Genomic DNA, 14736 nt, shown 5'->3' with positions numbered 1-14736 from the left:
CATAACAGCTGAGGGAAGATGAGCATTGGCAATAGGTGGCTGTAGATATAGTAGTAGAGATATTGATGATTGGTGCTATTAGGTGTTGTAAATATGATAGCCAAGAGAAGATAAGCTGTAAGTTGTTGTAGATCTAATAGCAAAGACATAGACATAATAATAAAGGGAAGATGAATCTGGTACTAGGTGTTGTAGACGTAATAGTCTGGAGAACATGAGCAGTGACATTAGGTATTGTATACATAATAGGTTAGAGAAAATGAGAGGTGGTAGTATGTGTTGTAGACATAATAGCTAAGAGAAGCAGAGTTGACACACTAGGTGGTTGTAGATATAGTTGTAAAGAGAAGACGAGCAGTGGCACTAGGTATTGTAGACATAATAGGCAAGATAATAATGAGTTGTGGCACTAAGTGGTTGTTAATATAATGGTAGAGAGAAGTTGAGTGGTGAAATTACTGTAGGTATGGTAGACATAATAAACAAGAGCAGTTGAGAAGTGGCACTAGGTGTTGTAGACATAATAGCTAGGGGAAGATGAGCAGTCTAAATAGTTATAGATATACAGCGAGCCCAGGAGACAGGAGTGGATATGGTGGCTGTAGTAGTTAGTCACTGTGGTGCTCCTCTGGGCCATGCAGTGATAAAAAGGGCACACCTGTCTTCCCTTTGGGGAACATCCTGGTTCTAGGGTTTCTCCTGCCCGATTGTGGTTCGAGGTGCCCTTGTTAATGATGAATTGCAAGGTGCAAGGCAAGCTCTCTCTTCTGCTGTATTCACAGTTAATGGTACTATAGCAGTCACATGAGGAAAAGACCACAGGGCAGGGATCAAATACAGTACAGCAGACAAGGAGGCTGAAGCAGATACCGGCTTTATTAAAGGACAAAATATAACGGCCGGAAAATCGGATTAACAGTATTGTGACGATGCACCAGATGTGCAATCGACAAATGACACAAACAGTGTTAACAGGTTTACATAAATTTTCAGGAAGGATAATTGAACTTTGCATCCACAAAAATGCGCTCCAAACAGAAAACACATAAAAATGCAGGCTAATCTCCTCTAATATTTTCCTGTCTGCCCCTGCTACCCAGGGCATGCTTATACAACGCACTAACTAAAGTTCCCTGCTCCATGCCGTACCACAGATTAGCACCAGTGCACACTCACAGTTCTGCAGGTAGCTGCTTGTCTTGGTCTGGTACGTGTAGGCAGGTGCAGTCTGGCTCCTGATTTGGTCGCTTGCTTGTCCCAGCACAGTCTTTTCCTCTCTCTGTCTGGACTGCAGATATAGGCATCCACATAGTTCAGCTCTGACAAAAGTAACCCGTCCTGTACTGGTCTCTGAATTGCACGATCTCACTACACTCAGACACACTTCTCAGTCTCTGTTGATCTGTGCCACAGCAGCCAGGAAACATCACTTTATAGTCCCTGTTGATCTGTATCACAACAGCCAGTTTCTCTCTGTTCACCTCAGCAAGGTCGCAGCACTCCTGCTCTTTCAGCTCGGGAACTTGAACTCCTCCTACATCCTCTGGGATCAACAACAACATTTCTTTTTTTATTAAAGACACAGTGACCTCCTGTGGCTGGAGGAAGGCATTACAGTCTGTGTGAAACCTTATCACTAGCAATACAGCATCATGTAACTTGGTGTTTCTAGGGGCTGACCCTTACAGTACTACAGTTTTCCACGGCAGGATGTTGTATGGTGGGCATATCCGGATTCTGCCTTTTTAGGCAGATATCTGTGGAGCCTATAAGCTTCTTTTTAGGCAGTTTATCTCCACAAAGTTTTTACATGCACCGCCTCTTGACATTGGTATGCTCAGATATACAGTACAGACCAAAAGTTTGGACACACCTTCTCATTCAAAGAGTTTTCTTTATTTTCATGACTATGAAAATTGTAGATTCACACAGAAGGCATCAAAACTATGAATTAACACATGTGGAATTATATACATAACAAACAAGTGTGAAACAACTGAAAATATGTCATATTCTAGGTTCTTCAAAGTAGCCACCTTTTGCTTTGATTACTGCTTTGCACACTCTTGGCATTCTCTTGATGAGCTTCAAGAGGTAGTCCCCTGAAATGGTTTTCACTTCACAGGTGTGCCCTGTCAGGTTTAATAAGTGGGATTTCTTGCCTTATAAATGGGGTTGGGACCATCAGTTGCGTTGAGGAGAAGTCAGGTGGATACACAGCTGATAGTCCTACTGAATAGACTGTTAGAATTTGAGAAACTATAAGGGGCAGTATACTGAGATAAAAATACTATTTTAATGAAAACTGGGAGATAAAATGACAGCCCCACAGACAAACAACACGAAAAACCCATGCGCATTCGCCAGGCGCATGTGGTAGTGCCGCACCAGGCGAATGAGCAAAAGTTAGGAGACAAACACACACATATATATATATATAGGTGACGGACACGTCTGATGGTAACAGAAGGCGGGCAGAACAGTATGGAGACCAAATAAACTGGCCCTATTGCCTCCCTGCTTGTCCTAAGTCACCCTATAGACTATGTCCTAAGGACGGGGTCCAAAAAGCCCCGCAAGGGGTGGCCCAGACAGGAACTCTCTCCCTGTTAAATGACCCTGATCAGGCCCTAGCAGAGGGGAGAGTATCCGTCCGAAGGAATGGCATATACAGCAGAATGCAAAAAAATGAGTAAAAATACCCCACTCAGTCACCCCAGGAAGGGAAAGGAGGGTGGGAGAATACTCATGTGTCCCGACGCATTTCCTCACTGGATGCCCCAAGATTCATCAGGGGACACGGGGCAAGAATGGCAGTTATCCTATTCAGGCTGGATAGCCCAGGAGCAGGGAAATGGCCTGCGTAAATACTTCAGTCCTGGTGTGGCTGAGTGTGTATGGTTGGCAGCGGTCAGCGTACAGCTGTGTATCCACCTTCACAGCTAGGACCCAGGGTGGTGGTGTCCGCTGTGTTGGGGTGACCGGCCACTGTTAGAATTTGTATTATGGCAAGAAAAAAGCAGCTAAGTAAAGAAAAACGAGTGGCCATCATTACTTTAAGAAATGAAGGTCAGTCAGTCAGCCGAAAAATTGGGAAAACTTTGAAAGTAAGGGCTATTTGACCATGAAGGAGAGTGATGGGGTGCTGCGCCAGATGACCTGGCCTCCACAGTCACCGGACCTGAACCCAATCGAGATGGTTTGGGGTGAGCTGGACCGCAGAGTGAAGGCAAAAGGGCCAACAAGTGCTAAGCATCTCTGGGAACTCCTTCAAGAGTGTTGGAAGACCATTTCAGGTGACTACCTCTTGAAGCTCATCAAGAGAATGCCAAGAGTGTGCAAAGCAGTAATCAAAGCAAAAGGTGGCTACTTTGAAGAACCTAGAATATGACATATTTTCAGTTGTTTCACACTTGTTTGTTATGTATATAACTCCAAATGTGTTAATTCATAGTTTTGATGCCTTCATAGTCATGAAAATAAAGAAAACTCTTTGAATGAGAAGGTGTGTCCAAACTTTTGGTCTGTACTGTATATATATACTGTGTGTGTGTGTGTGTGTATATATATATATATATATATATTTTGGTCTTCTCTCCACTGGTTTGAAGCTTTCTTTCTGGCTAGTTAACTATTGATGACTGTTCTCAGTTGCCTCTCTCCTCATCATTGTCTGGACACTCTCTACAGTACACCAAGTTCTAACCACTTCCTACTGATGGTTGCTAATGGCCTATTAACTTTATCCATGCCATAAATACAGTGAATGCACATATCATGTGATGCTGATATAGTAGTTGAGAGAAGTTGAACAGTGGCAGACAGGTAGTTGTAGATATAATAAATCAAAGATGGGTGGTGGTACTAGGTGCTGTAGACATAATAGCAAAGAGAAGATAAGCGGGAACACTAGGAAATTGTCTATACTGACATTTTCTAGAACTCTCTCCTTGAAGAAAATTTGGATTAGATGAGCTGGAAATAGAATTTCCCTCTATGACTCATGTGCAGATCCATTCCCTGTGGACCCTCACATATCTCACTTATTACACAACAGTCCTCAATATGGTTTTCATCTACATCCTGGAGAGGCAGCTTTTATGTAATGTATAAATATATAGTTGTGCCTGCGCTGTCGCTAAAATAGTTACCTCTATATGCACTAGGAAAAAAGATGGATAGTTTATATAAGGTTCCGTTATACTAATTGACAGTTACCTTATTCCGGTAAGACGATGACTCGATATCAGGTAAAATGTACGGCCGGTGTCCAATCCAACGATGTGGTGGAATAACTAGCAGTACTTCTTGCTCAACCTCAATGCGCGTGCGCCGCCCCGGCCGGTGGCTGGCGTGCGCGCGAGGGAGATGTGTTGGTGTGAGGTTCCGGAGCGTGTAGTGTGACGTCACAACAGTCCTACGGAGAGATCCAGAGACCAAAAAGCGATCCTACGCATTTCGAAGCCTACGGACTTCTTCGTCAGGGATAATTGCTATGTTTGTTCCCTGGATTAAATAGGTGCCCGGTCCCTATGGCAACTGCTATAGTTTACATCGTCAGTATTCCCGCATAAGGTCCTACATGGATTAATGGTAAGATGCGATTATTTTTAACAAACAGTGGTTTAAGTTCCGTAAGTTTTCCAATGATGGTTATTCAGAATGCGAATAATTCCATTTCTCGATTTAGACCGTTTGGTGCTAGAGTGTTCAGTCTAAATATCCATTTACTTTTGCATCTTGACATCTGTTTGATGAAGTCTCCACCTCTCGCATTTAGTTTGACTTTTTCAGTGCCCCCAAAGAAGGAACCGTTGAAATTGCCTGCATGATATTGGGCATAGTGGCGGGACAGGGGGTGGCCGTCATACTTTTTCTTTATATTGTCTAAATGTTCCCCCATCCTAATTTTCAGTTCCCGTTTGGTTCGGCCCACATATATTTTAAGACAGGGACATTTAATAAAGTATATTATTCCATGAGATGTAATGGTTGATTTTATATAGGTGGTGATTATCCCCTATTTCTGTGATGGGGAATTTTGTTGTACCATATTTAATTTTCTTACAGTTTTTGCACAGTTTACATGGGAAAAAAACTTTTTGTACTGTATGAGTAGACTTATTTTTTTGGACCGGTTTCAGGGTGGGTGCTATCATAGTGCTAAAATTTGAAGCCTTCCTGAATATGAAGGTATGATTCTTGGGAATCCTATCTCCTATCAGTTTATCTTGTTGTAGCATTTCCCAGTGTTTTCTGACAATTCTTTTGAGGGTTAGTGCCCCTTCACTGTATGTGGTGATTATCGGTATTTTAATAGGGGTATTGGTACAGTCGCTTTCAAGAGTTTTTAAGGGGTCCTGCAGTTTGTCCTGGAGTAGTAGGTTTCGATCTACCTCTCTAATATGTTTAATGGTTGGTTCTAAATCCTCCATTTTGTACCCCTTCTCTATGAATTTGGTGTTTAAACCTATGATTTCTTCCTCAAAATGACTAATACCTGTGCAGTTCCTGCGTATCCTAATGTATTGACTTCGGGGGATATTAATAAGCCAAGTGGGTAAATGGCAGCTTCTAAGAGGGATAAAACTGTTACAATCAGTGGGCTTACAATATGTCTTTGTGTGAATCTGCCCTTTCTCGATGAATATTGTGAGATCTAGAAAATTTACCTTCTGTTTGCTGTAGTTTGGTGTGAACTCTAGATAAAATTCATTTTTATTTAAATCATTTAAAAAGTGGTTCAATTCAGATTCTTCACCCTTCCAAATAAAAACAATATCATCAATAAAACATTTCCATAGGACCAGATTCGCACCGAGCTTGCCCTGTGGGAAGATAACGGTATCCTCCCAATGGCCCATATATAGATTTGCGAAACTCGGTGCGAATCTGGTCCCCATCGCTGTAGCCCATGTCTGCAAATAAAACTCATAATTAAATTTAAAATAATTATGCCTGAGGATGAACATGACACAATCTCCGATAAACTTTATTTGTTCTTTGGGCATGTTCCCATCTTTTTCTAAAAAATATTCCGTTGCTGTCCTGCCTTTTGTGTTTTCAATCACAGTATATAGGGAGGTGACATCCAGGGTCCCCAAGATATAGTCATCCTCCCATTTAACATCTTCCAGAAGTTGTAAAATATGTTTGGTATCTTTAAGATACGCTGGGAGTTTCTGTACATGACTTTGTAATAAGGTATTCACGTATTTAGATAAGTAAGGGCTCTTTCACACTTGCGTTGTTGTGTTCCGGCATAGAGTTCCGTCGTCTGGGTTCTATGCCGGAAGAATCCTGATCAGGATTATCCCAATGCATTCTGAATGGAGAGAAATCCGTTCAGGATGCATCAGGATGTCTTCAGTTCAGGACCGGAACGTTTTTTGGCCGGAGAAAATACCGCAGCATGCTGCGCTTTTTGCTCCGGTCAAAAATCCTGAACACTTGCCGCAAGACCGGATCCGAAATTAATGCCCATTGAAAGGCATTAATCCGGATCCGGCCTTAAGCTAAACGTCGTTTCGGCGCATTACCGGATCTGATGTTTAGCTTTTTCTCAATGGTTACCATGGCTGCCAGGACGCTAAAGTCCTGTTTGCCATGGTAAAGTGTAGTGGGGAGCAGTATACTTACCGTCCGTGTGGCTCCCGGGGCGCTTCAGAGTGACGTCAGGGCGCCCCACGCGCATGGATGACGTGATCGCATGGATCACGTCATCCATGCGCATGGGGCGCTCTGACGTCATTCTGGAGCGCCCCGGGAGCCGCACGGAAGTATACTGCTCCCCCGCTCCCCACTACTACTATGGCAGCCAGGACTTTAATAGCGTCCTGGGTGCCATAGTAACACTGAACGCATTTTGAAGATGGATCCGTCTTCAAATGCTTTCAGTTCACTTGCGGTGTTACGGATCCGGCGGGCACCTCCGGCAAATGGAGTGCACGACGGATCCGGACAACGCAATTGTGAAAGAGGCCTTAGCTGTCAGGCCATCAATCCCTGAGATAATTGGACGGCCAGGTGGATTTGTTTGACTTTTGTGAATTTTAGGCAAGTAATAAAAGATAGAGATCTTGGCGCATTGGTTATTAATATATGCCGCTTCTTCAGAAGTTAATATGCCCTTTATTTTTCCTTTTTTAGTAAGTAATCCAAGTTGGTGTTTATATATATTCGTCGGATCAAAATTCTGTTTTTTGTAAGTTTTTTTTATCACTAAGGAGTCGTGTTGACTCCCTGTTATAAGAATCCTCGTCCAAGATGACTATCCCTGCCCCTTTATCTGCGGGCCTTATCACAATTTTTTATTAGTTTGTAGTGTCCGGATGGCCATTTTTTCCCAAAGGGATAAATTTTGGGAGCCCGATCGTTTACTATTAGGGTTAATTTTACGTAAGTCTCTCAGTACCAGAGCTTGAAATGCAGTGAATTCGTCAGAATATTCACCCAAGGGGTTAAAATGCGATTTGGGTCTCAATGTTGTGTGTAGAGGAGTCCTGGTTAAAATACCTGGGTCCTCAACATTCTGTTGTCCCGTCTCATCTATAATCAGATTTTTGGCTTGTCGCTTATTTTCTAGTGATTTAATATTTGATTGCAGACTGTTCTTATGTCTTATGGGAGGTATTGTTCTGGCTTTTTGCATAAGTTTGTTAATATTAGGGCATGGGGTATCTTTCATTTTTATAAAATATATATATATATTTTTTTTTTTTATGTAATGTTTAATTACATGAATTTGCTGTGTACATCTCATATATGACAGGAATCAATGTACATTACATGCACCATGTATTGCTCCTAAGTTACAGTTATGTATTATCACTGTTGGACAATTCTGTTGGAAACAGTCAGAGCGCTTGCAGGCAGACACCACCCTGCAGTTAGTTTTTCCTTTAATAGATGACTGTATATCAGGAAAGATGATCAGTAATATAATGTATGTATACAGTGACTTCACCAGCAGAATAGTGAGTGCAGCTCTGGAGTATAATACAGGATGTAACTCAGGGTCAGTACAGGATAAATAATATAATCTACATATACAGATTTAGGCTACATGCACACGACCATATGTGTTTTGCAGTCCGCAAAACATCCGTATGCCATCTTTTTTTTTTGCGGATCCATTGTAACAATGCCTAAAACAGACAAGAATAGGAGATGTTCTATTTTTTTTGCGGGGCTATGGAACGGACATACTGATGTGGACAGCACACGGAGTGCTGTCCGCATTTTTTGATGACCCATTGAAATGAATGGGTCCGCATCCTATCCGCAAAAAAAACTAAACGGACACGGAAACAAACAACGTTCGTGTGCATGTAGCCTTATTAACGTGTCTGTTCTTACAGTTGTGCAAATTGGAACAATTTGGCGCAACTAGTAGTTCTACAATTGTTTCTGACTCGTTTGAAAAGGAAGCGGAATTTAACTGGGAGGGGCATGTTCTAAGATGTGAAATTCTGCCATAAAATTCTGTGACAAAGTAAGCCAACCAGTAGTTGGTATAGAGTTACACAAAACTGTCTATCCCTGCACCATATTTATCATCCAGCCTGAGTCTCTGTGATAAATCTGGTGCAGGTCTAGACAGCCTATGTAAGTTTACACCATCTATAGCAGGCATCCTCAACCTGCAGCCCTCCAGCTGTTGCAAAACTACAACTCCCAGCATTCCCGGACAGCGTACATGTAGATTCACACTGAAGGCATCAAAACTATGAATTAACACATGTGGAATTATATACATAACAAACAAGTGTGAAACAACAGAAAATATGTCATATTCTAGGTTCTTCAAAGTAGCCACCTTTTGCTTTGATTACTGCTTTGCACACTCTTGGCATTCTCTTGATGAGCTTCAAGAGGTAGTCCCCTGAAATAGTTTTCACTTCACAGGTGTGCCCTGTCAGGTTTAATAAGTGGGATTTCTTGCCTTATAAATGGGGTTGGGACCATCAGTTGCATTGAGGAGAAGTCAGGTGGATACACAGCTGATAGTCCTACTGAATAAACTGTTAGAATTGGTATTATGGCAAGAAAAAAGCAGCTAAGTAAAGAAAAACGAGTGGCCATCATTACTTTAAGAAATGAAGGTCAGTCAGTCAGCCGAAAAATTGGGAAAATTTTGAAAGTAAGGGCTATTTGACCATGAAGGAGAGTGATGGGGTGCTGCGCCAGATGACCTGGCCTCCACAGTCACCGGACCTGAACCCAATCGAGATGGTTTGGGGTGAGCTGGACCGCAGAGTGAAGGCAAAAGGGCCAACAAGTGCTAAGCATCTCTGGGAACTCCTTCAAGACTGTTGGAAGACCATTTCAGGGGACTACCTCTTGAAGCTCATCAAGAGAATGCCAAGAGTGTACAAAGCAGTAATCAAAGCAAAAGGTGGCTACTTTGAAGAACCTAGAATATGACATATTTTCAGTTGTTTCACACTTGTTTGTTATGTATATAATTCCACATGTGTTAATTCATAGTTTTGATGCCTTCATAGTCATGAAAATAAAGAAAACTCTTTGAATGAGAAGGTGTGTCCAAACTTTTGGTCTGTACTGTATATCCATTTAAGCTCCTTCTTTCTGAGAACATTTTTCTTCCACCAGCAGAATAGTGTGTGCAGCTCTGGAGTATAATACAAGATGTAACTAAATGATTTTCCTATTCCATGACGTAAAGTCATAGTTTTATTAAAGACACGGAGGCGAGTATTGCTATCTCCTTCTTTACTTTTCCACCAATAGCAGCAAAGAAGAAATTTACATAATCATAACAATAAAGGATCCTCCCCTGACAGATCCTATAATAAGCAGTGTCCTCTTCAGTAACTTCCTCTTTCTTTGTATCCGCGACACCAACCGCATAACCGTAACTGGAACCGTAACCGGAAACTGGAACTGGACCCGTGAAACGACAACCATTCTGGTCCATCAAACTGTAGAATTCAAGCCAACCTGGCTAACACTTCAGGAAACCTGGAACAACGTAGAATTCCATACGCCGTGGAACTTTCAACCTGAAACAGAGTAAATAATATAGCCAGTGTAAGAATCAGGCAGAAACTGAACAAGATCGACCCTGGAAACAGTCGTACACTGTAAGGTCGCTGATAAACAGAACCATAAATATTCAGTAATATAACTATACGTAATAAATAACAATAAAAGACAATCTAAACCGTCCAATAATAATCACACAATAACAGGGCGGGCAGGAAAAACCCAGGGCGGGCAATACTCGCCTCCGTGTCTTTAATAAAACTATGACTTTACGTCATGGAATAGGAAAATCATTTAGTTTTACAGCAAGACACGGAGGCTCCTATTGCAAGTTCAAAGCTGATCAATAATAGATGAAAACACATGAGGGGGCGGACGAAAATAAAACTCTCTGAAAGTCGTGGCCCTAGACCAGTCCGCCAAACGCAAAATGTCCTCCAAACGAGCCTCCGAAACAGCCAGGGCAGTGGCAGCCGCGCCCCTGGCCGAATGAGCGGTAAAGACCGCCGTATCAATTCCTGAAAGGGACATAACCCACTTCATCCAACGCGCCAAAGTGGGACTAGTCACTGGGCCAAAAGGATGGCGAATAGAGAGGAACAGTTGTGGGATGTCCGCAGAGCGGTGAGTCCGAGTACGCAACTCATATTCCCGCAAGCAGGCTACAGGACAAAGCGTCGGAGAAGACGGGAAACAGGGATAAGACACAGACCGAATATTGGTCTTGGTGCGCCGCGTAATGTTAAATGTGATGCCCTCGGGAGAAAAGGACCTCGCATCATGATCCAGAGCCCTGACATCGGAAACCCTCTTACAGGAAATGAGGCAAAAGAGGGTCAGCAACTTGGCTGACAGTTGACGGAGGGAAAGATCCGCGTTTTCAGGCCACGCAGAGAGAAAAGAAAGGACCAGGGAAACGTCCCACGTAGTGGTGAAACGTGGCCGGGGAGGCCGAGCCAAGCGTGAGCCACGTAGTAGGCGTGACACCGAAGGGTGTTGACCCGCCGGAACGCCATCAAAACCCTGATGAGTAGAAGAAATCGCTGAACGGAACAAATTAATGGTCCGATAAGCTTTTCCTGCTTCAAAAAGAGACGTAAGGAATTGTAATAAATGGGTCACAGGCGCCGAAATGGGATCCAGGTGCCGTTCCACGCACCAGCTAACCCAACATCCCCAAGCTGCCCGGTAAGACTTTCGGGTGCCGGGAGCCCAAGCGTTGTCCAGGAGGCGTCTAGTTGCCTCCGAAATTCCCTCGACCTCTCCGGGAGTCCTGAGATTCGGCACGCCAGAAGTTGAAGGGAGCCGTCGACCAGCAGGGGATGTGGGGCACCCAGAGGGTCCTGTAGGAGATCCCTCCGATCCGGAAGAAGGAGAGGTACATCCACCAGGAGTTCCAGGAGGATCGGGTACCAGGCTTGAGTCCCCCAGAAGGGGATCACCACCACCAATTCCGCATCCTGACGACGAGTCTGTAGCAGCATCCTCGGGATCATGGCAAAAGGTGGAAATGCGTAATGTAGAGCTGATGACCAGTCCTGGAGAAATGCGTCCACCGCCTCCGTCTCCGGATCCAGGCGCCAGCTGAAGAACCTGGTAAGGTGAGTATTGAGCCGTGACGCAAAGAGGTCTATGGCGCAAGGGCCCCAGGTGTCCGAGATCGTGGAGAACATCTCCGGTGCGAGCCTCCAGTCGCTGCCGTCCGTGAAGCATCTGGAACTCCGATCCGCTCGGTAGTTGTGTAGACCCGGAAGGTACTCCGCCTGTATCATGATGTCCCTGGAAAGACAGTAGGACCAGAACTCTTTCGCCAGTCGGGCCAAGGTAGCCGATTGGGTGCCGCCCAGGTGATTGACATAGCGGACCGCCGACACATTGTCCATGCGTAGTCGGATGCATGCATGTGCGATGCCATTGGTAAAACTCCGGATGGCAAACGAGCCCGCCAGGAGTTCCAGAGCGTTGATGTGAAGTTGGGTCTCAGCCTCCGACCATCGACCCCTTGTCGCGTCCGACTCCACCGTGAATTCTGGTTGAAATCCGAAGATTGCTCTGCCGTTCCAGGCTTCCAAGTTGCATATCCACCAACGAAGTTCCTCCCGCGCTTCCTGGTCCAGAACCACCGCGTCCGCGAACGAGGCCCCGGCACGAAGGTGGGCAATTTTCAGGCGCTGTAGGGCCCGATAATGGAGAGGAGGGGGAACACCACCTGGATAGAGGAGGCCAGCAGGCCAATGATGCGAGCCAGGTGGCGTAGGGATAGGGAGGTAGCTGAGAGGGCATGTCTCAACTCCTTGCGTATCGTCCGCAACTTCTCTGACGGAAGACTGAGAGATTCCGCAACAGAGTCCACCGTGAAGCCCAGGAACTCAATCCGTCGAGACGGCGTGAGGCAGGATTTCTCGGGGTTCAGCGGAAAACCAAGAGCCGTAAGGAGGTTCGAGGCCCACTGAAGGTGTTGTAGCAGCGTCGACTGACATTGGTGCATAATGAGGATGTCGTCTAGATAGATGACTAGACGCACACCCCGACTCCGTAACCAGGCCATGACCGGGCGCAGAAGCTTGGTAAAGCACCAAGGCGCCGAAGAAAGGCCGAACGGCAGGCAAGTGAAGCGCCACACCTTGCCCCTCCACAGGAAGCGCAGGAGATCCCTGGACGAGGAGGCTTCACCATCCAGTCCCCCGGAATCAGCAAGTCCCGAAGGAGGTGAATTCCCTCCATCTTGAAGTGGCGATAGCGCACCACAGAGTTCAGGGCACGGAGATTTATCACCGGACGCATTTGTCCACCCTAGAAAAATGTTGCTGAGTACACCCTCCGGAGTAGGAGGGGCCCTTTCTATCGCCCTTTTTTAAAAAAAGGGAATACAGTTCTAAATCCACGAGCTCCCTGTCTGGTAATGCCAGAGAAAGTAGTGGGGTAGAAGGGATAAGATCTGGCGATTCCGTAAGTTCTATGTGGAACCCCTGCACAGTGGTCAGCACCCATGGGTCTGATGTAATGCTGGACCAAACGTGGGAACAAAGACGGAGTCTGCCCCCGACACAAGGAACCAAAGAAGTCCCCACTGGGGAAAGACTTACCGAAGGATTTTCGGAAATTCGGATTCCCTCTAACGGATCTTGAACGCCATTGGTCGCCTCTGGCCGGGAAGAATGGAGGAGGATTCCTTTGGTCCTGGAAGGGTGGTCTTTGGGTGAAGGAGCCTCTGCCCGAGCTGCGGGCCTGGAAACTTGAACGGCCGGACAGACGGCCCCTACTACTGCCGGCCCTAGTGGAGACCCGTCCCTGGAAAACCCTACGCATGGAGGACTGGGCCTTGTCCAGGGCAGTTGTCACGACTGTGACTGATCCAGACAGGTCTGGGAGGAGAAGGTCGCAGCGACTTGCTACTCGCGATAGCTTGTGAGTTTGCTCCGTGGTTCAGGGTATGTCATCTGGGTTTTGCCTTGTGAACCTTTTTGTCCTGACTGGGAGTTTGTAGGCATCCTTCTCAGGTGAGTCCTGTCTGCCACTCCCAGCTACTATATTAGTTTCAGTTTCACTTGCAGTCATTGCCAGATATAGTCCTTACTTCCAGTGCTATTCTGACCTTTGAAGGAGATCGTTTGATGGTGTTGCTGTGGAGCTCTTGTCCGGCGTGGACTGTCGTGTTTGGGATCGCCTTCTCTGCTCGTGACTGGATAAGTCTATCTCTGCTGTTGTTTGTTTGTTGCTGTCTTCCCCTGTTGTTTTCCTAGACGTGAGTGATGGTGACTAGCGCTCCCATCGGCCTTTCCCCAGTCCAGTCTTGTTAGGGCGACTGAGGGTTTAGGCATCCTGCTCGCCGCACGGGTTCACACCCCGTCTAGGGTATCAGGGCAGACAGGTGCCAGCTTAGGGTTAGTCAGGGGTGGCCATTCTATTTCCCATCCGTAGATAAGGGTCCCCCTTCCCCTCCGTCTGGTGCGACACGACTGCTGCTGGGATAGCGGTCGTGACAGTATATCTGGCCTTTTAAAAAAAAAAAAAAAAAAAATGACATTTCTTTTTTTTTTTCTTTTTTGCTTGCTGTTTTGCTTTGTATTTTGTCTGTTCCACTATGGATCCGGTTTCGGTTTTGGCGAAACAATTACAGGGGTTATCCCGTGAAGTGGCAGGATTAAAAGCAACAGTGCTGCAGCAGCAATCCTTGGGTTCCACCGTTGCTACGGGAAACCAAGGTACTCCTGAGCCAAAAGTGGCTTTACCTCATAGGTTCTCTGGAGGGAGAGACCAATTTGTAACCTTCAGAGAAGCTTGCAAATTGTTCTTCAGGTTACGCCCTAGATCCTCCGGCGGTGAGGAACAACGGGGGGGCATTGTAATTTCTCTCCTGCAAGGAGATCCGCAGGCTTGGGCTTTCTCCCTACCATCAGACTCTCCGGCCTTACGATCAGTGGAGGAGTTTTTTGAAGCCCTGGGTCTCGTATATGATGACCCGGACAGGGTCTCACTGGCCGAGTCTAAGCTACGTAGACTTCGGCAAGAGAACCGGTCTGCTGAACTATATTGTTCCGAATTCCGTAGGTGGGCTACTGATACGTTATGGAACGACTCGGCCCTTAGGAGTCAGTTCTGCCAGGGGTTGTCTGAAAAATTAAAAGACGCGCTGGCGGTATACGAGGTCCCTGGGTCTCTTGAGGCTGCTATGTCTCTGTCCATAAGAATCGACAGACGACTCAGGGAGAGACTATTAAATTTTAC

Source organism: Bufo bufo, chromosome 6, assembly GCF_905171765.1.
Source record: "Bufo bufo chromosome 6, aBufBuf1.1, whole genome shotgun sequence".
Lineage (NCBI taxonomy): Eukaryota > Metazoa > Chordata > Amphibia > Anura > Bufonidae > Bufo > Bufo bufo.
Note: the sequence above shows the minus strand (reverse complement) of the source record.